The sequence below is a fragment of the Typopeltis vanoorti genome, chromosome 17 (assembly GCF_054136105.1).
Source record: "Typopeltis vanoorti isolate ZY-2024b chromosome 17, IOZ_Tvanoo_1.0, whole genome shotgun sequence".
NCBI classification, from domain to species: Eukaryota; Metazoa; Arthropoda; class Arachnida; order Uropygi; family Thelyphonidae; genus Typopeltis; species Typopeltis vanoorti.
In genome coordinates this window covers 101349110-101371520 of record NC_143565.1, presented here as the reverse complement: position 1 = coordinate 101371520, position 22411 = coordinate 101349110, and positions in this window count along the sequence as shown.

The following is a 22411-nucleotide window of genomic DNA, read 5'->3' as shown; positions in this document are numbered from 1 at the left end:
AATTATTGCAATAACTAAAATTGCAATATTTCTGTTAAAATAATGAAATCCTTATTTTATTTATGAATGGAATAAAATTAAATCCCTACGCACGTTTGAAGTAAGGATATTAAACAATATCCAACACAAATTTAAAAAACTCTGTTGTTTTGGCAATGTGAGTAGTATTAGTTACTCCTGGAATGTAAGAATGGGGGGGGGTGGGGGGGGGGGGGGGTGGGGGGGGGGGGGGGTGGGGGGGGGGGGGGGTGGGGGGGGGGGGGGGTGGGGGGGGGGGGGGGTGGGGGGGGGGGGGGGTGGGGGGGGGGGGGGGTGGGGGGGGGGGGGGGTGGGGGGGGGGGGGGGTGGGGGGGGGGGGGGGTGGGGGGGGGGGGGGGTGGGGGGGGGGGGGGGTGGGGGGGGGGGGGGGTGGGGGGGGGGGGGGGTGGGGGGGGGGGGGGGTGGGGGGGGGGGGGGGTGGGGGGGGGGGGGGGTGGGGGGGGGGGGGGGTGGGGGGGGGGGGGGGTGGGGGGGGGGGGGGGTGGGGGGGGGGGGGGGTGGGGGGGGGGGGGGGTGGGGGGGGGGGGGGGTGGGGGGGGGGGGGGGTGGGGGGGGGGGGGGGTGGGGGGGGGGGGGGGTGGGGGGGGGGGGGGGTGGGGGGGGGGGGGGGTGGGGGGGGGGGGGGGTGGGGGGGGGGGGGGGTGGGGGGGGGATTTCTAATACTCCCTACAATCTTAAGGGGGGGGGGGGGGAAGGATACGCGTGATTGTTTCCCGGTTATGTTTTCCACTAAAAACACTTACTTGTTTGCAAAGTTTTCCTGCTTTATGTTCCAAAAATACAGCTTTCAGAAAATAGCAAAAAAGATCAGTAGTTATAATGAAATTTCATGAGATTTTTATGTTTACCAGTAGGTGGAGCGACTCCCACAACATTTTAATGTAAATTATTTATTTTAATTAGTTGTATAATACTGTAAATCAATACCATGATAATAATATATGAATTGTAAGTGTGATTAACTTAGATTTCTAAAATGTATAATAAAAAAGATGTCAAATTATATAAAAGATGAAAATTCAACAAAACAATTGAGTATTTTTATTTTCTTAGAAATATTTTGTAATAATGTTCCCACGTTTATTAGAAAAACTAATAAGTTTTTATTTATACTAAGTTTTTTTTTTATATTTAAATATTTAAAATAGAGAAATTTTCATATGGTTACGAAATAGTTTCGTTTATATTTTAATTTTTCTTCATAACTTTCATGTAGGACACAAGTTGAGACACAGAACTATCCCCAAACTGGAGCTGTGCGAGAAATTATATGTAATCCTCATTAAATAATAATACGATGGATAAAGTTAACTTATTGACCTCGATATATGTTATGGATTGTTTCGTTGGGTGCAATCAAAAATATGCAATCACCAGATACACGAGCAGATACAAAACTCTTGCACAGTTTTAGACATCTCAAAACATTAAACACATTACGTTACTTGAAAACGAACCCATGGAGATTTAATTTCGTAAATTACAAAATTAATTCACGATGCTTTGAGAAAAAGAATGTTCGTTAGCTGACAATAAAAGTAAGAAGTAAAAGTCGTTAAATATGCAAACTGCAGGAATAATACAGTGTATGAAATATCAAACGATGCTCATTTACACACTTTCCTTCTTATAAAGAACCTTTCTACTTGATAAAATAATTTGACCTCAGCGAAAGAACACGTTAATGGGCCTAAAATGCTATCTATAGAATTCTACTGTTATTTTAAACTTTCTGCATAATTGCTATTAACTTAAATGCAGTTCCAGGGGACAAAGAGAAAAAACTGCAACACAAAAGAAATAACACTTTCAAGTACGATAATAATTAACGACCTTAAGTGTGTTACATCAACATCTTTCTTAAATACGAAAAACTATGATAGCATTAAGTGATGAGAACTTTGCCGTTATTGGAATTTTTTTTCATTTTTACTTAACTTTAGAGTTTTCAGTATCCAACATCATTTCATAATAGGCACTTGTGCTCGCCGTAAAAGACTTGAAGCGTTAAGGCAGCTCCGGGGAAATTAAGGAGATAACAGGATGTACCTTCAGGGGGTATATAAAAGACTGTTTCTTTATTGTATTCATTTGCTTGGATATTAAGAAAAAGACATTCTTTCTAATAGAGGTACTGACACGTGTTCAGGTTAACTTACTGGATAGGGTTTGAATACTGAATTGAAAGTTAATTCGAATTAGGAAAATTTCGAGAACGATTGAAAGGTTAATCGTTCTCGGAATAAAAACAAAAGAATAATAGGTCGATTATTTGTGAGCAAGATTCAACCAGAATTAATAGATCAGTAGCCAGTTTCCTTTCTACATGGTTAGACAAATAATGATCTTAAATGATAAAGCAAAATAGTTTACAGTCATTATTTGAATATTTCTTCTAAATAAAAAAAATATTGTAACATATATTATTATATTTAATATAATTAAAAACATTTAAACTTTTCAAAATAAAAAATTTATTTAGGATGTAGCATAATACACCAATTAGAGTTATAGAATAGATAACATTATCCAGTTACGGAATGAAAATTGCCTAACAGATCTGCAACAAAGAAGACATCCTGCTCTCTGGTCAAAAGATGCCATGGCATTCAGAGACCAAATATCTTGGGGTATTGATGGATAAGAAACTCCTTTTCAACAAACACATCAATCTCATTTGCTCCAAATCTTCCAAAGTCATAGCTCAGCTCTACCCATTGATCAACAGTAAGAGCAAATTGAACCTACATAATAAATTGCTTCTTTACCGGATGGTAATACGTCCAGTCATTACCTACGCCTCACCAGCACGGAGTCACACTTCAAGATCAAACATTTCAAAATTACAGAGAATCCAAAACAAATGCCTTAGGATGATCCTGGATGCACCGTGGTTCATCAGAAATTCACAAATTCACCGAGAAACCGGCACTCCATGCATCTCCTCCCTTCTTCGTGATCTTGCAGAAAAATTCTTCGTGAAGTCAAGTTCACATTCAAACCCACTAATTGTGCAAGCTGTCAATTACAATGAGACTGATTACTACAAACACAAAAGACCGAGGGCTATTCTTCTCTCAACCGATCATAGCTAACACTACTGCCCTCAGAGGGCGAGCTTAATTGCTCACAAATCTCCCATTCCCAAATAACTCTCATTACAGATAAAGGGGAATATGAAAAGCACTTGTGCTTCACCCACCCTGTCAGTAACGTCAATGGTCAATTGCCTAACAGGTATTCAATAATATTAATACTATAATTATAGTTACTGTTAATTGGGTTAATACAGTTACTGTTAATACATAAGCATCGCTACCCTTAATACACAGGGTTTTAGAAACCCTAGAAAACAGAAACTAATACTAACAATAATACAACAGAGAAATATACAAGTCCTGCTCATACAAGAAACCCACATAAACACCTTAAGAGAAATCAAAAACATCGAACAAAGATACCACGTCCAAAGTTTCTGGAGCTTTGGTACTGATACGGCCAGAGGATTTGGCATTATAGTTAAAACCCCCATGACAGGAAACATAACAAACATACGCAAAGACATCGAAGGAGGAGTCATCACAATTGACTGGACACTCGACAACATCACATACAAAATCGTTAACATATACGCACCAAACCGAGAAGCAGAACGACACACTTTCTTATCAAGACTTCATACTTACCTCGCAGGACACGATTACCTCATAATCGGAGGAGATTGGAACTGCGTGGAGGTACTTGATAGGGACAAACAAGGAGGAAACAATTTCACAGGGAACTCGGGCTCCGATGAAATAGTAAGAACGTGCCGAGAAACAGACATCACAGACTACTGGGTCGCGAAAAAAGGCAATATTTTCTTCACAACCTGGAGCAACGCCAGCAAAGACATATACACAAGAACAGACAGAATCTACACCACATCCTTAGCAACAGGTGACGGCAGCATAAAACATATTAACATGAATATCGCCGAGCACGTGTCAGATCACAAGATGGTCGAAGCTAAAATACCTTTGGTAGGAGGCATGGAAACAGGACCAGGGTACTGGAAAATGAACACCCGCCTCCTCCAGGATTTAGACATAAAGGCCAAATACGAACAAATGTGGAATGAGAAACAAACAGAACAGGAAGAGATCCAAGATTGGTGGACCGCTATGAAAAACCTCACTGCGATTTTCTTCCAAAACGCAGCAAAACGAAAAATGGCAGAACAGAAAGAAAAACGAAGACAGTTATACCGAGAACTCACCTTATTCTCGCGTCACAAACCACCAGGGTCACCGAACCACCACGCAATCAAGAAAATACAAGAAGACATTAGGGCACTAGATATACAAGAAACCCGTAAATTTAAATGGAAAATTAGATCCCAATGGCTCCTCCAAGAAACGGACAACGCGGCTTTCTACGAAAGACTAAACAAAAACCATTCCACCAACTTAATTAGAAATATAACATACGAAAACGACAAGATCGCAAACACAACTCCGGAAATAGCTCAGGCTTTTCACCAACACTACACAGATTTATTTACACAAACAACAGCAGAAACGCAGGGAACAATCGAATGGGAAAATACTAACTTACCGCAAACACTGGAACACCATCAAGCGTACCAAGAGAAACAAATTGCATTAAACGAAGTGACTGAAGCTATCAAATCCTTCAGTAACAAAAAAGCACCCGGCATTGATGGTATACCGATTGAATATTATAAAACTTTCCTTCACATTGTAGGGCCTAAATTAACGTCTTTATTTAACACCTTTCTAAACACAAACCAGATAAACGCGGATTTTAAAAGAGGCCCGACCATCTTCATGCCAAAAACAGGCGACAACACAAACAAAATCACAAATTAGCGACCAATCACACTAACTAATACTGACTATAAAATATTCACAAAAATAATACACAACAGAATAAAAAATGCAATGACATACTTAATAAAATCATATCAGACAAGCGGCATACCCAATCGAAGCATTCGCTTAAATTTAAACCTAATACGAGACGTAATAAATTACGCAAACAAGAAAGAAACAAACCTGTATCTCGTAAACTTAGACTTAGCGAAAGCCTTCGATTCCGTCAAACATGAATATATGTTCGACACACTAGCAAAATTCGGAATACCCCAAATTAATAAAATGTATACAGACAATCTACCAAGACAGCACTACACAATTACAAATAAACGGCCAAATTACGGATCCTATTACAATACGGAGGGGGGTGAGACAGGGCTGCCCACTTAGCCCAACCCTCTTCACGTTATGTATGGAACCACTATTACAAGCCATACAGACGAACAAAAGTATTGGTGGGATGAGTTTGCCTGGCAGATCGCATGAAGAATGCAAAGCGATCTGCCATGCGGACGACATCACATCAATCATAACGGAAAAGGAATCATTACATGCACTCATTAAAATTACAGAACAATTTAGTAAACTATCTGGGTTAAAGTTAAATCAAACAAAAACCGCCTTGAAAAACATAAACAACACAAACGAGACTAAGCCACACGGATGAAACATAGTTACCGGACCAATTCTAGGAGTCCCATTCACACACGAAGAGAGAAAACTCTCTGGAAACGACATAACGCAAACAATACAAACAAAAATGCAAAATTGGCGTCCGAGCATGTTTTCGCTACAAGCGCGAGCTCGGATAATCAATACAATATTCTTACCATCAATATTATACACGGCACAAATACAATCAATCACAACGAAAACAATTAAAAATGGCAGTCGATGGCATTCCGGTATTTTTGGAATTACCAAGCGGAAGAAGTAGCCAGAGACGAAATGTACGGCCCAAAAACACAGGGAGGATACGACTTCCCACACATGTATGATCTAAAATATTAGCGGAATCCATGAAAACGATTAAAAAAGTACTTCAACACGAACAACACCAAACTAAATGGTTCGCCAGGTATTGGCTTGGAATAAAAATCCCACTATTTGGCGAAACCAAAACACCGGGACCAATAACATTAAACACAACGCGATTCTATACAGAAATAATAAATGAACTACAAAACCTAAAAAACAAAGGGGAAGATATTAACCTATCGTCAGATAGCCTTCTCCAAATAAAAACAAAATAACACCGTACACATTACAACATCACCCGCGACAAACCACGGAAAAAAACGTGGGAAAACATACACAAACACCGTGACACCTATCTATCAAGAAGTGCTCTTGCGTGGAGAATGGCCCATGCCTTCTTCCCAACGCGGCACGAACTACACAGAAGAGGAAAAGCCCTACATGAAACATGCGTCTTTTGCCCTGGGGAAGAGACATTCGAACACGTACTGTACGATTGCCCAGTTGCGCAAGGAGTGTGGAATTTTGTGGGAAACAAATTCAACATCCCTCTTCCCTCAAAGGAGTCCATAGTATACTTAAACATAGACACAAAACCAATCAAGAACTTACACCTCCTCTTCACAATCAAAGAACTCCGTTTCCACATATGGAAAATAAGAAAAGCCAGAGCACACTCGATCCACCAACTGGGTCTGCTAGACATCCTGGCTTCGGCGAGGTGCTCAATCAGAAACTACTTTCACACGAACCTCACGCTAATAGGAGAGTATAATTTCACCAAAAATGGTGCACACCTCCCATTTTAGCGAACATACACGAGGGACAACTTAGATTTTATTTTTAATATACAAAAACATATAATACAATACACATTACACATTTGAATTAACTTAACTTGAAAAGCATTTCTTGCAGGGACTTTAGAGTAATGAGGACTTTGGGACCCTACATCACGGCGGAAGGGACCACCTTCGGGCGGCCATGAAAATGGCCTCTGGGATGAAAGAACTACAAAGCCGCCAAGTGGTCTAAAAGTATGATTTTGGAACTTTTTACTAATCCTACCAACTTTACTTATTAGCTTATTATAGAATATGTGCATGAAATAAAAAAAAAAAAAAAAAAAATATATATATATATATATATGTATGTATGTATATGTGTGTATATATATTTATATATGTGTACGTATGTGTATATATGTATATGATAGAATACAATGACTAAAAAAAGTATAAAATAAAAAATGTACAAAAAAATTGTATTAGTGTAAGCATGTTACAAAACTTACCCAGAAGTAACTGAGGAATAATTTATAATTTATAATTTATATTTTAACCAAATGATTATTTGAAAGCTAATAAGTGAGTATATATATATATCGACTTAGAATTAATTAACATTAGAAATAACAATAATTAAAAAAGTATTATTTTTTTTATAACTCCTGTTCACCGACACTACGGGCAAACCCATGTAAGTGGGGTAGATTGCACGGTGAACAGAAACTAGATAAGGGACTGGCACCTTTGCTAGTTAGATCCCCGACCCAAGTTTTTTAATTGAAACCCACCACTCCCACCCTCTTCAAGACCAGTTTCTCTCTTCCCTTTCCTTTCTGTCTCCTATCTTCAAGACCATACGTTTCACCAGGATTTCCAGGCCTGCAAAGTCTAAAAACCCCTCTGACTCATACAGTGGCCAGAGCGGGCAAGGACGAAAACAGACCAGTGGGAGTTTTATAGTTTAAAAATGGGAATTTACAAAAGGTATAAAGTATAGTTTGAGAAGTGGAGGCAGAGGCCGAAAACTTCGACTGACTGATACAGTCAGTCGATATTTATCAGTGAGTAGGTCCTCCAACGGCCATGGCGAAGTAATGGCATGGTCACGGAGGACGTCTAACGAAAGTTAGATTTGAACAATGAAGGTACTCAAACAAAATACTGTTAATTGGGTTTTTGTTGTCGAGAATGTTGTTACTATGATCTGTTTGGGATTATAAGAGATCCGCTATATATATTTGGGGTTATATGAGATGCGCTATATATATATATGAGATCTCTCATATATATATCTTGTATATATATATTATTGTTCATAATTTTACTCAGTAGAAAATGTATATAAAAATGAATTTAAATGACTCTATACCGAGAAAGAAAAGTTTAATGATAAGATACGACTAGTTTCGTTGAAAATTCAACTTCTTCAGGTATCACAGGCAAAGAAGTAAATAAAAAATAACAGAGACATGATAAAATACATTAACAGATCTAGTATAAAACACAGAAGCACATTTAAAAATAGGAATGCGTGCTTGAGTTCCAAATGAAGTTGACTACGCGCGTGAGCTGATACGACTGCGACAGTATTGGACAGTGACAATGTGTGCATCAGAAATATTGTAGCTAGGGCTGTTATTAATATGAGATGAATATATATATATATATATAGGAAGTATTTTACCTTGGGTATAATAAATGTTAAAGATACCAAGCTATTTTAAACCTGCTTTTACTCCATTTCTCAAGTAAGCAAACAAACAAGTCAAATTTGCGCCTGCAAGTGATGCAAGTCTAGCTGATCCTACAGGTAGTGCAAGACCATATATATATATATATATATATATATATATATATATATATATATATATATATATATATATATATATAGAAATGCTATAACGCATCTAGCGGTGTGTGTGAAGTAAATGGAGGGATTGGGAAAGAAGGAAACCTCTTGACAGTTCTGAATATCAAGAGATGTAGTTGATAGCGAATCTCATGCTGTTGGCTCTTTTAAAGTTAAATTGGAATCGGAAGGAACATTAGAGAAATTTATTCAATGGAAAGAAATATTGTTTGTATGAAAAGAGATTAACGAGAGAGCATAAAAACAGAGAATTCTAAGTAAGAAAGCAAATGATGGAAACGAAAAATCCACAGTTTGGTTTGTTGAAGAGAAATCATCAGAAAACGTACATTTATAGAACCTGGTTGAGAAAAGTTTGGTCTTAGTAAGGCTAACCCATCTGAGTTTGAAAAGATTTATAAGGATGTTCCTCACCTTCTTGTCGGAAAATTCAAAATCAAATCTACCAAGATATAATTATTGTAAACCTAACCGAGTGTCAAGTGAACTTATATTTATCCCACACGTGTGAGGATAAAAGCAAACTGATGTCCTGTTATTGTTTATAATTGATATATGCAAGAACTTTGTCTTGCGAAAAAGTACAATAACAACATCCATGTGTAGAACATATATATATATATATATATATATGTATAGAAACATAGTCCTTATAAGGACTGGCTTAAAGGGGCGAAGCTAGAATGCTTTTCATATTCACCGTTATCTGTAGAGAACAGTGTAGGGATAAGATGTTATTGAGCAATTAAAGCTCTGATCGTGGCAGGAGGGTAACAGCAATAGCCGAGCATCAGTTAGAACTTCATTAGCTACAGCATTACGCTCCAAGGGTATTGGATTGAATGGAATGAATCAATCACCGCATCTCACGGTCGATTGATCCCCTCTCACATTCATATAGAAACAATTGGTAGAAAAGGCAGTTCTACATCTCTCATCCACTCCTTTGATTTGTGTATTTGCTTTGAACATTCGAACGTGATTCTCAATATAAATTATAAAGAGTGGAGAAATACATATCTTAATGGAGAGATTGCTTTGTACACTATATAGTAGACTCTAGTTCCTGCAATAGGTGCTGTATAATGATAAGAGTTCGTAATGGATTCCAATGCTTTTCTTTGATCTAATCTTCTGTTGAGGATATCGTGTGTATCGCATTAGATGAACTGAAGACAGGAATTAGGATAGGTCAGCAACCTGAATATGCAGGTCACACACTATTCTCACAAGACATAGGAAACAGCTGGAATGAATCCTTGACAAGGTTAATCAGATCAGAAGGACTTAACTCTGGTATGGCAGATTGTGGTTTTTGAATGGTTGAGATATGAAACCTCCAAAAAACTGTGAGTAGAAAACTGGAATGCATAGGATCCATCATCGGTGTGAAGAATTACTGCGAAGAAGATTAGGAATGGCTAAGACACCAGAGACTTAGTTGAATGTTAGAATAATGGATTCATCCTTCCAGGAACCACGTTGAGCATTCCTCATAAAGATCTTTTTGATAATTTTGGATGTTTATTTATTTATGAAGCTTACAGACTCCTCTTTAACGCAGCATCGTAATTCTATTCTATTCTATTCTATATAATATAATTTGTGAGTTTAACGTATCTCATCACTGAGCCTGTTCTATATATACAAATGATTAAGCTGTTATTTAACGCTCACTAGCAAATGATCCTTATCCTTATAAGGACTGGCTTAAAGGGGCGAAGCAAGAATGCTTTTCACATTCCCCGTTATCTGTAGAGGACAGTGTGGGGATAAGTTGTTATTGAGCTATTAAAGCTCTGATCATGGCAGGAGGGTAACAGCAATAGCCGCGCCTCAGTTAGAACTTCATTGGCTTCAGCATTGCCATCCATTACTCTCCAAGGTATTGGATTGAATGAATCAATCACCCCTCATTGATGTTAATCAATGGAAATAATTGTAATATCATGATGTTTAAGGTGTGTGTGTGTGAGTGCAAATGTTTTAGAATTTCATAAAATATTTCATATTCTTCGTAATAATTTTCTTTAATCTATAAATAAAATATAAGTTGAATTATTATTTCTAAATTTATTATTATTATTACTAAGTTTAAAATAAAATAAAATATAAAATATTACTCTGGTAAACAGGGTAAAAAGTATACGTGACGTCATATTTGTTTAAACAAATATGACGTTTAAAGCACAGAAGTTTAAACTATTAGACAAAGAATTATAGAGTTCGAACGGCTGTTCTTACGACAAAAGAACAAAAGAACATTGTCGCTACTGAAGCCTTACCATAATAAATAGAAATAAATAAAATAAAGTAAAAATAAACAAATACAAATAAATAAATAAAGGCATACATAAAATACGAAATATAGAAATAAATATGTCGAGGCTCATAGCGGCGAAAAACATGTAACTTTGTGTGCAGTTTATTTTCTCCTTAAATGGCAGTTTAAAGTTATTTTTTGGCGATAGCCATCCAAGCTGTATTATTGCCTTACATATAACAAGACGGAAGTCTTAGGTCTTCTCCGATTCTAAGTCGCTTGTTAAATTGAAGATTCCCACACAAGACAAAGTTCCATATTATTGGAATTCTTGGTGGTACAAGAAAAACGATATTCATGTAGGCAGTAATGAGGAGAAGAAAATGATAAGGGTTGTTAGCCAATAGGATATTTCTATCCGCTAAGAGAAGACATGGCTCTTATCCAAAAGCAGGCCTTTGTGGCTCCTAAATATCGCACCAGAATTTCCGATCAGTAGATTGAATGAAATAGGCCTGTGATTAATGGCATAAAAATAGCTGAAATTCCTGGTTAATTTACATATTGGACATTGATCCAACCCTGGATATGCTTTCGGCTAGATAGTTTCAAACAATTTGACCAAAGTTTGGTGCAAGACTTTGGTAGTAATTAGCGAATCCGTCAATAAGCAAAGGCTACAAATAGATAAATGCAATACGAAAGGCAACGCAGTATCAGCGTAGACATAATTTGAACGAAACTAGGGGAACTATACTGTACATGAAGGCAGGCAAATATAGTAGTGTACAAATCACCATTTCCATGGATACTTATCTCGTAATCTATCTACACGTTGAGAATCGTATCGGTTCAAACCGAATTAAAATTTAGTTAATTTTAATAGAAAAATTGCTCGTCAAATTAAATTATATTTAACAAAATATTATATTCTTGTTTATTCCTTAATCCGTGTGTAAATAAATAAAGTTTGCCTATGCTTGAGTAAGGGGTGAAAAAGTAATATAATTTCTTGTTAAGTATAATTTACTTTCTAATTTATTTTAAAACTTACCATAAATGATTTTTTATTTTGAAGAATTTTAACAATAAGTTAATACACCTTTTTATTATTTGGATAATGAAAAGTACATGATTTGCATACAGAAGTTCAGCATATATATATATATATATATATATATATATATATATATATATATATATATATATATATATATATATATATATATATATATATATATATATATATATATATATATATATATATATAGTTTCAATTAATTTTGGCTATTGCTGTTTCCGAGTCTGGCTCTCACGGATGTGCTTTGCGCAGAAGGGACGGTCCTTTTTCTGATATGATATAATATATATATATATATATATATATATATATATATATATATATATATATATATATATATATATATATATATATATATATATATATATATATATATATATATATATATATATATGGGAATAAATTTTTAACTTGGGTATATTGTATATTAGGATAACCAAGCAATTTTATATGCTTGGTTATTTTAGCTCCTAATCCCAAGTATGCAAACTATTAAGTTTGCGCCTGAAACAAAGTTCAAGTCTAAAGATGGTACAACACCTGTGCAACTCATTGTAAAGGTGGGTAAAGCTCTGATCACTATTCTTAGTATTTTCCCATAATGTAAAGCACATCTCACTAGAAGATGTATACTGCAATGCATTATGGGTGGGGTCACTACCCAGACCGGTTTCAACCTTTTTTGAGGTCTCTTCAGTGAGTAGCTAGACCCTAAATACCAAGGTTTTAGTAATACAGAGCCTTATCAACTTTACCTATATGAGAATAGTGATCAGAGCTTTACCCACCTTTACAATGAGTTGCACAGGTGTTGTACCATCTTTAGACTTGAACTTTGTTTCAGGCGCAAACTTAATTGTTTGCATACTTGGGATTAGGAGCTAAAATAACCAAGCATATAAAATTGCTTGGTTATCCTAATATATAAATATATATAAATATATATATATATATATATATATATATATATATATATATATATATATATATATATATATATATATATATATATATAACGCTGAGGTAATGATCATTCAGGTCGCTCATTGTTGGGTGATCTGGCTGATCGCACGAGTTTTTGGAGAGGTAACCCCGCACTTAAATAGGTCTGCTAGGTTTTTCGGTGGTAATTTTTTTTCATTGCTGAGTGTCACTCGATTTTTTGAGAGTTACCCCGTTGTATAACAATGCCTAAATAAAGGTCAAAACTAGGTATGAGTAGTGATCTTTCCCATAATGCACAGCAATATCCAATTCCCAAAGAAAGTGTGCTTTGCATTGTGGTACTATGGCAATTGGTGTGAAGTCAACAGCTTCTATATACTAGAAACCTGGTTGTGAAGATATTTCACGCGTAAAAAAAGGAAGAAACAAGAATATAATTTCTTGTCAAGTATAATTTACTTTGTAACCAAGTGAAAAAAAAAAAATCTCACAAACAAAGTTTGCCTATGCTTGAGTAAGGAGTCAGTAAGTAATATAATTTCTTGTTAAGTATAATTTACCTTTTTTTTAGTTATTTTAAAACTTGTCATAAATAATTTTATTTTGATAATAAGTTAATACACCTTTTTATTATTTGAATAAGGAAAAGTGCATGATCTGCATAAAAGAACTTTAGCATATTCAGTATATATTCTAAAGCTCAGCTTTATCGTCTAGCTTCTATTAATATTAATTAATAATTATTAATTAATAATAATTAATAAAACATTCTAGGAGAATAATTTTTCTCTATATCATTAATAAAAACTTCTAGGAGAATAATTTTATTCTATAAATTTTATGTAATTTGCTTGCCTTTTGTAATATTATAACCATTCGACCTTTGAACTTTTGCTACAACGTTCTCGTATTCACACCTACTCTTCATAATATGCATCGAAAAATCGTTACAAAAAATCGAGATCAAACTTGAGCTATAAAAGCAATCTCCCTATTTTCACTTCTTTCGATGGTGGGTGGCGAAGCTATCTCCACTGGAGATCGAATCCGTAAAACAAGTTATTGGAAAAAGGAGATTAGTTCTCAATCTACATTTCAGTCGTCCCTTGTCATGATCAACAACACTTTCTTCAATTAAAAGGGCAACTGTTTTGCGTGCATTCGTACCAATGGCAGAGTATTTTTATAGCAAGTATTGTAGACACACTCCAACCTCTTCGCAGTTTCTTCAAGATATCCCTGCTGAGAAGACTCAAGAAAACTATCAGAGATCGTCTAAAATCTTCTTCCATTCGACAAAGAATTAACGCCTGCCGATGAAAGAAAGCGAATACTCGTGAGTATTCAGGGAATTCGATTTCTCTCTCTCTCTCTCGTTCTTTATCGCTGCTGAAGCCTCCACCTCAGCGCCAACAATGAAGGGTTCTTCTTCAGTTTCCATGGTTACTTGTACTTCATGGCGAACCCTTGCCAGAGGATTACTTTTAACCTTTCGCGTTTATCTGCAATCCCAGCTGCCTGAACACGATCGCTTTAAATCGAGGGAGATATAAAACAGCAGAATGCGAACTCTAAGCTGCCGGCGGAAACGATTTATTTTGTGAAGATTACGTCAGATTTTGGTAATACGAAAATGCCTTCTCGTTCGGTTGATGGTGAAAGATGATAACTTGTTGGTAACCCCTTAACTGCTATCGAGCTCAGAATTTCAAAGTATAAATCGTTTGCCCCATTTGACTTGTGTTTGTTTTCTCTATTCCCTCCCAGAAGTACTTCTCTCTTAATCTTTATCGTCTTCCTTTCATCCCCCTTTTCAATCTTCCTTTCCTATTTTATTCTTCTCTCTCTATCTCTCTCTCTTCCCCTCCTAAAGACATTCCTTCTCTTTCCTAAAAATTCCTCTTTGATTTTAATTTTTGTTTCATTTGCTTTTCGTCCTTTTGTAATCTTTTTTTGTTTTATCTTTTTCTATCTATCCTTCTTTATCTTTCAAATGTAATGTGTCTCAATCTCTGTTTCTATTTTTTAGGTTTTCAGAGTCTTTTTCCTAGTTTTGCTGTTCTACTACATAAGAAGGGATGAAGGCGTGCAAAAACTACAGCACTCTTACTTTAACATCGCATTCATGCCAAATTTTATTGAAGATCATGCTACTGTCCGACCACAGATGCGAGACCCTCGGCTGGCAATGTGCCAAGAAGAGTCAATTCGTGTTGAAGGGGATAAAGTAATAAGGCGATCTACGAATTCGTTACCAACAACGAAATCACATGCTTTATACGTAACTTTTCCAACTGTTGTACAAGCAAATTAATTACCACATTAAAAACTAGAATTTTCACAAACGAAAAGCTAATTTTCCAATGTATAATAATAAACAATCATCCCACGAAACGCATTGATTAGCCTATTATTAAAATGAATTCACCTTCTTCAGACATGCGCAGAGGTGTCGAGGAGTCTTGCATCTGTGGTCGCACAGTAAATAGCATTGAAGCCAAAGTTGAGGCAGACATTCCCGAGGAACAAGCAGGTTTTAGGAAAGGTAAGGACATTAGAGATTCAGATCCTTTGCCTTAGACAGATCATAGAAAAATATAAAGAATTTAGACTCTTTCTTCTGATGCGTTTCTTAAGACTGCTCTAAAGCTTTTGAGTGTGTTCGGCGTGTGAAACTGTGGGAAGTAATGAAAAGATTGGGTTTTCCTCAGCACACTCTCAGGTGGATAGCCAGCTTGTACTGAAGCCTGATTGGCTTCAGGTTGAAAAGGAGTTAGGCAAGGATGTTTACTTTCTCCTCACTTGTTTAGTATCTATGCCGAGGACATCATACGAAGCATTCGATGTGCTCAAGACAGGAATTAGAATAGGAGGTAGATTAATCAGTAACCTGAGGTATGCGGATGATACAGTACTCCTTTGTAATGACAAGGAAGAACTAAGAACAAATTCTTGATAAAGTTAACGAGATCAGTAAGAACAGAGGACTCCATCCTCGTAAGACAAAGATTGTGGTTCTCAAAGGAAATACAAATTCGACCTCATTCCTTCTATCGTTGTTATCTTTCTTTCTTTTCTCCATTTTATTTTTCGCTTTCACTTCTTCCTTCTTTCTCTCTTTTCTCCTGTCCTCTGTTATCCCTCTATTGTTTCCATTTTCGTTGCTCTCTCCTTTCTCTATCTGTCTCTCTCTCTTTTGTGTGTGTGTGTGTTCAACATAGTATACGTTACTGATTCGGTTGAAGTTTGATCTATCATTGGATATCTCGAGAGGAAAAAAAAAACTAGAATTGCGCTCATGGGGAAAACTAACTTTGCAGGAGAACTTCCGTTAGCATTAGGGAGGAAAAGAGGCTTCGTTTATGTTCCTGATCTTTTACGGAGATTCGATTTGTACACCACTTACTCTTTTTTTTTTTTTGAGATCTTCGTGTGTTCACCACCTACGGAGTTCGATGGCAACGAAATCGCTTAACAAAACTCAAATCACTATTATAGCAGTTGAATGGTGGAAAGTAATCCTGCAGCGAAAGAGCTTCGCTTACAACCAAGTTTCTGTAAAAGGTCGTTAACTTCACTTGTTTCTGCACGAAAATCAAATTGCTTCAAAGGCTAGAAGATTACTCAGGAAGTTCTCCTGCTGTCAACCACAATGAAATTAGCTGGCGGTAATTTTCTCAACATCTTACTCTTGCCTTTACCTTATTTGTGTCTCGTTTCTGGCTAACGACAATGCTCTAGTCCCCAGATAGAAATAATTCCACATTCTCGCGCTCTCTAACGACACCCACTTCCTGGAGAAGCTACATGTGTGGCGCTACAAACCGTCGACTATAAGTGTTCGCGTTGAAAGATCGGGAAAACAAACGACAGTGCAGATAATTCTGACTCATTCCACGCACTTGGAAACAATTTGTTAACTCATCAGTGACGACATGCTTCACAATAAAATTTTCCTTCCGACAGTGCGAAATTGCCTGCGTTAACTACTTGGGGTAATGAAGGGAAGAATTCGTCTAGGAGAAAAATTATAATAGCATTTGCAGCAATTAGTGCGATCTACAAAACGGGAGGACCAAGTTAAGCCTCGTCGCTGGAATATGTCCAACTTTAGCAATTCGGATGACCATAAACCAGTCGGTAGGTGGCGCTCTACTACGAAATGTATTTAACTATGAATTTTAAATGCGTATAAACAAGCAAGTTCATTTCCAGTAAGGACGGTTATCAACAAGTCAGGAAAATCGTAAGGGAAAATTAAAGTTTGTATTAGAGAACACAGTTGGATAAATTAGTCCCAAATGAGCTTGCAAATTTTATAGATACAACATATAACATAAACAGACTTGATTAAAAAACTAAAATCGATGCATCCTTTAACTCCGAGACTCTATGGAGTTCCAAAAGTGCACAAAGAGGGTATTCCTTTACGCCCAATCGTTGATGCAATCAACTCGCCCACCTACTTATTGTCAAAACATCTCTCGAAACTCCTACAGCAATACATCCACAACTCAGAGAGTTACATCAAAAACTCTTGACATTTCGTAGAAAAGCTAAAACACATCAAGATATCGGATAATGATCTTCTAGCCAGCTTAGATGTCACCTCTCTCTTTACAAACGTTCCCGTAGTAGAGGTCATTGACATCTTAAGTACCTTATTCCCACAAGATATAACCGTATTGTTTGCTCACTGCCTAAACTCCAATTATTTTTCTTGGAAAAATAAAATCTATCAACAGTTAACAGGCTTGGCAATGGGAAGCCCACTCTCACCTTCATGTGCTGACCTCTTTATGGAAGACTTAGAAAACAAAATCCTATCACAAATTTTTCCTAGACCTAAAATTTGGTTTAGATACGTGGACGATATCTTCATCATATGGAACAACAACAAAGGTGACATATATGATTTTCTCAAAAATATCAACGCTTTCCATCATTCTATTAAATTCACTCTGGAACTTGAAAGAGAAAAACAACTTCCGTTTTTAGACATCTTAATCAAAAAACAAACTGATGGCAGTTTAAATCTATCGGTCTACAGAAAACCGACCAATACAGGTCGCTACCTACATTTTAACTCCTCTCACCACATATCACATAAACTCAGCATCATACACATGTTAAAGAAAAGAGCTATTTGCATCTCAACGGACAACAAGACCCTTCAAGATGAGTTAAAATTTATTTCCAACAATCTGTACTTGAACCGGCTATCCAAGAAGACTAGTCAATAAAATCCTTTTCTCTGAACCACCACAAAGAGAACAAGAAGAGATAGAAGAGATTCAATATATAAAAACGATTGCAATTCCGTATGTAAGTGGCATCTCCAACAAGCTCGCCAATCTCCTCAAACAACACAAAATAAGAGTAGCATTTCAACCTATAGATACTATTCGTAAACTACTAAGATCTCCAAAAGACAACCATCCTTTCTACAAATATGCTGGAGTCTATAATATTCCATGCTCATGTGGCTCTAATTACATCGGACAGACTTCGAGAAGCCTCGAAATCAGGCAAAAGGAGCACATTGGCTATGTCAAAAACAACAGACAGGACATTTCTGGGCTATCGTCTCATTTCTCCACAACTAACCATGTCATCGAGTGGGACAAAAGCTGTTCCCCCCTACTTAGAGGAAGATTACCATTCAAGAATGTTCAAAGAAGCAGCCACAGTCGCCCGTTCTACTGTGAACCTTAACAGAAATCAAGGCCTAATACTGCCAGAGATATGGAAAACCCTAATCAGAGCCTTAAAAACGGAAGAAATGAACTTTAATACAAACTACAGAAGGTTCCTCAGCAACAGCTAGCTGATCTTGTACACGCGATACGTGTTTCACTCACGTTCGATACTGTTTCATTTGTAATTATTCTAGTCAGTTTTTATTCTTGTCAGTTTTGCAGTTACGCATAATTGTGAGAGTGTTTAAACCTATATGTTAGTGCCCTGAAGAAGCCAACAGATAAGTGTGGAGAAACTAGTTGGTCCAGTTAATTAATAAAATATTGATCAACACTTGATCGGTTAATAAATATTATTATTTACTATTTATAGATACAAGTTTTAATAGAATATTAATTCAAATTTAACAGTATATGATCAGAGCTAGATAGATAGCAAGTGTCCGAAGTACTTTTATGTGAGTTGAGATATAAAGTACTTTAAGAAATGTTTAAAGTAAGGATAAAATTTCAAGTCTTATCAGTGCCTCAACTACCTATTAGTAATCCAAATTCCCTTTGGTTTCTTTTTCTTTAAGATAAACACAGCCGGGGTTGATGTTGATCATAAATACTTGTAGGGACAAAGTATTGTCCTTATTTTTAGGGACAAAGTGAGCATGAGTATTACGTAATGGACAAGCCAGTCTTTTTCAAGTAAAGTACATTAATTCTTGAGTACTTTTCCTAGCAGCTTATCTTCCCAATTCTGCAGGACATATGAATACAAATTTAGGTTTACAGTGGATTCAGCACTTTTGATGTGGAAAAATCAATCCAATATTCCAGGCTGTGTTCATTGTTTTCAATCTTAAAGCAAGTTTCAGTCTTTCGGAGATTTATCTGGATGTTTGAATTGGAATCACGGAACAGGCCACTAAGACAATGAGGACATATATTAAGTTAGTGGGGGGGGGGTTCCTGAAATCCTAAATGGAAATTCGAAGTAAGTCTTTAAATAGAAGGGCAAATACTGCGTTGTTTTGTTCTATGAAGCGCTCCCAGCTGGAAGCAAAAGTTGATGTCCTTGGAAATCGTTTTTGACGAAATTAAACTTGCAGAGGGCAAAATACACAATCTTTACAAGGCATTACATTCTCCTCCACCTACATGCCTGTACTTATACTGGTGGAACTTCATACTAATCGGAGTGCCATCTCATGGGATGGTTTGATTTGGTTGGAATTACGGGCGAATCAACTAAACGTATTGGGCCAAAATTATCTGGTCATTCTGGGAATTATTTTATCATCTCATATGTCAGGTGAGGTGGGAAAGAAGCCACATTATCCACATAACATGCATAATAAGAGAAAAAGGAAGCGAAAATTTAAATCTGTTAGGATAAACGATAGCGATATTTTGCTGACAATAGAATTATTCGTAGACTGAACAACTTATTCAATTCTTTGATGAAAGTAGAATTTGATGTGCAGCAGAATTTTTAAATAAGTTTCTTGATCATTTTCAGTGCATTTCGCGAGTAACATCACGTATAGTAGAAAAACATTAAAAAATTGACATGTTACAAACATGAGGAAGAGATAGATATCCAATACCATTATAATCCAAGGTACAAATTGCTGAATGTGAATTTCTTTTTTTAAAAAAAAAAAAGAAAAAAAAGTATATCAATCTTAACTGATCAGGGAATTTTAATACTACTTCAAGTTTCTGTTGTCTGCCCCAAAATTATTGCTTTTCAAAACTGTACAAGTTTGAGCCAACCATCAGTATTTCAGTTAGACAGAGAAATAGAGATTTACAGTTTTTTCCAATAAAAATGAATAAATAAATAGCTATTATATGTCGCTTTAGTCATTTATCGCTATAATTTGCGTATGTTTAAAATATCAAGATTTTCAAGACGTGATTTGTGAGGTTCATGGAGTTTTATGGTCTGTAGAAAAGTGTACAATCGGAGAGCTTGCCACCCCCGCATAATACGAAAGACTACAATAAGATGGAACCCAGTAAACTCCTGGATGGAACGAAAAGCAGTTTTATCGCTCTCACTTAGCTTGAAAAGGTTCTTCCATATGTCGTCTAGACGACAGTGAGCCACGGAGGCTTACTTACCCCTTATAATTAGCTAAGATTGATTTTTTTTTGTTTTATCCATCTGACAGAATACAGTATTGAGATGCCGAAATTGCAGCTCCAATTAAATCAATGCAGAAATATGGATCTCGTTATTAAATAAAACGAAATCACGAAATACAAGAAAAATGTCAAAAATATATATATTTAATTTCTTAAAAATTAATTGTTAACTAAAATTTATATGTAGAATAAACTAATTTTCTCTTATATTCTTGGAGAAATACTATAAAAACTTGATGTAATTTAATAGACTTTTTTGGTTTAATCAATGTCACTGATACAAATTTCTAAGCAAGAATGTTTATAGTAATGGACGTTCATTTATTGAGAAATGGCTAAGACAAACAACAGTAGCTTATTAGTCTTTCCACTAGTTTGTTGATACAAAACAGAACACTTTAGTGTTACCAGAAATTTCAGTCATTCCTAAGTAAACTTTCGCTGTTTCTCCAAAGTAATCTAGTTTCGCACTTCCGCAATGCTTCTTCGTCTTCAACGTGTGTTTATCGCGCACTCACGGAAACACCGTCTGTTTTTCTAGCAAATGCATTCCTACTACTGTACAGAAATAAAGCAAGACTTCCTAACTTTCACTTGCCATTCGCCATTTTTGAAGGATTTGGTTTTAAAATTTAATCTTGAAGTTTGCGAAAAAGCGTTTCGAATATTGGATGGAAATGGGCGTGGAAAGAGATTTAAGAATTGCCGGGCTCAAATGAATAAAACATTGGTCATTTTGACAGCTTTCAACTCGAGCATAAATAAAAATATTATATGAGAGTTTATTAGAAAATCATTACAAAAAATGAGCTTATATTTATATGAACCAAATTTTTCAATTTACCGTATATTTTTTGACTTTTTATAATAGGATTAGTACTCTCTCCACTGTGTGTGTGTGTGTGTGTGTGTCATTATACAAAACAATACTTGATAGCTTTTGTTTGCGATAAAAAAATACTTCAGACATATGTATTTTACTTAAATTAATAATAAAATTACTTAAAAGTAATAGAGTAATCTAAATATATATTATAAATCAAAATGTAGAAATTATTTTCTAAAATTCTTAAAATAAATAATACACCTTTAATTTTTTCATATAAATTTCATTTGTATTGACAGATCGGTTACGTACTTGAAAGGAGGGGATTGTGGTAATGAATGGATGGATGAAACTCTGGAAGGGTAATTGATGGCAATGCTGCAGCCAATGAAGTTCTAACTGAGGCTCGGCTATCGCTGTTACTCTTCTGCCATGATCAGAGCTTTAATAGCTCAATAACACCTTATCCCTAAACTGTCCTCTACAGATAACGGGGAAGATGAAAAGCATTCTTGCTTCGCCTCTTTAAGCCAGTCCTTATAAGGGCTATAAGGTACTTGAAAGGATGAGACATATTTATTGTTCCATTTTTGGTAACGTGAGTTTATTTTGATGTTTGAAATTTTGAGATTATTTTCAAGTTATATTCGAATATTTAAAATGATTCGATATTTAAATTTAAATATTGCATATACGTCAGTTAACGGATTGGCTCCATTATATTTGAAAGTATGAAAGTTTTTGTAAAATTATATTTAGGGGAAAATATTATGATTCCCCGTGGTTAGCCTAGTGGGAATGCGCTTCGCAACCATATGCGTGGGGAAGGAGTGTCCTAGGTTCGATTCCCGTCGGTGACGTGAGGAGCTGAAGGATTTTCCTTAGCCAAGTTAGCCAGTCTTG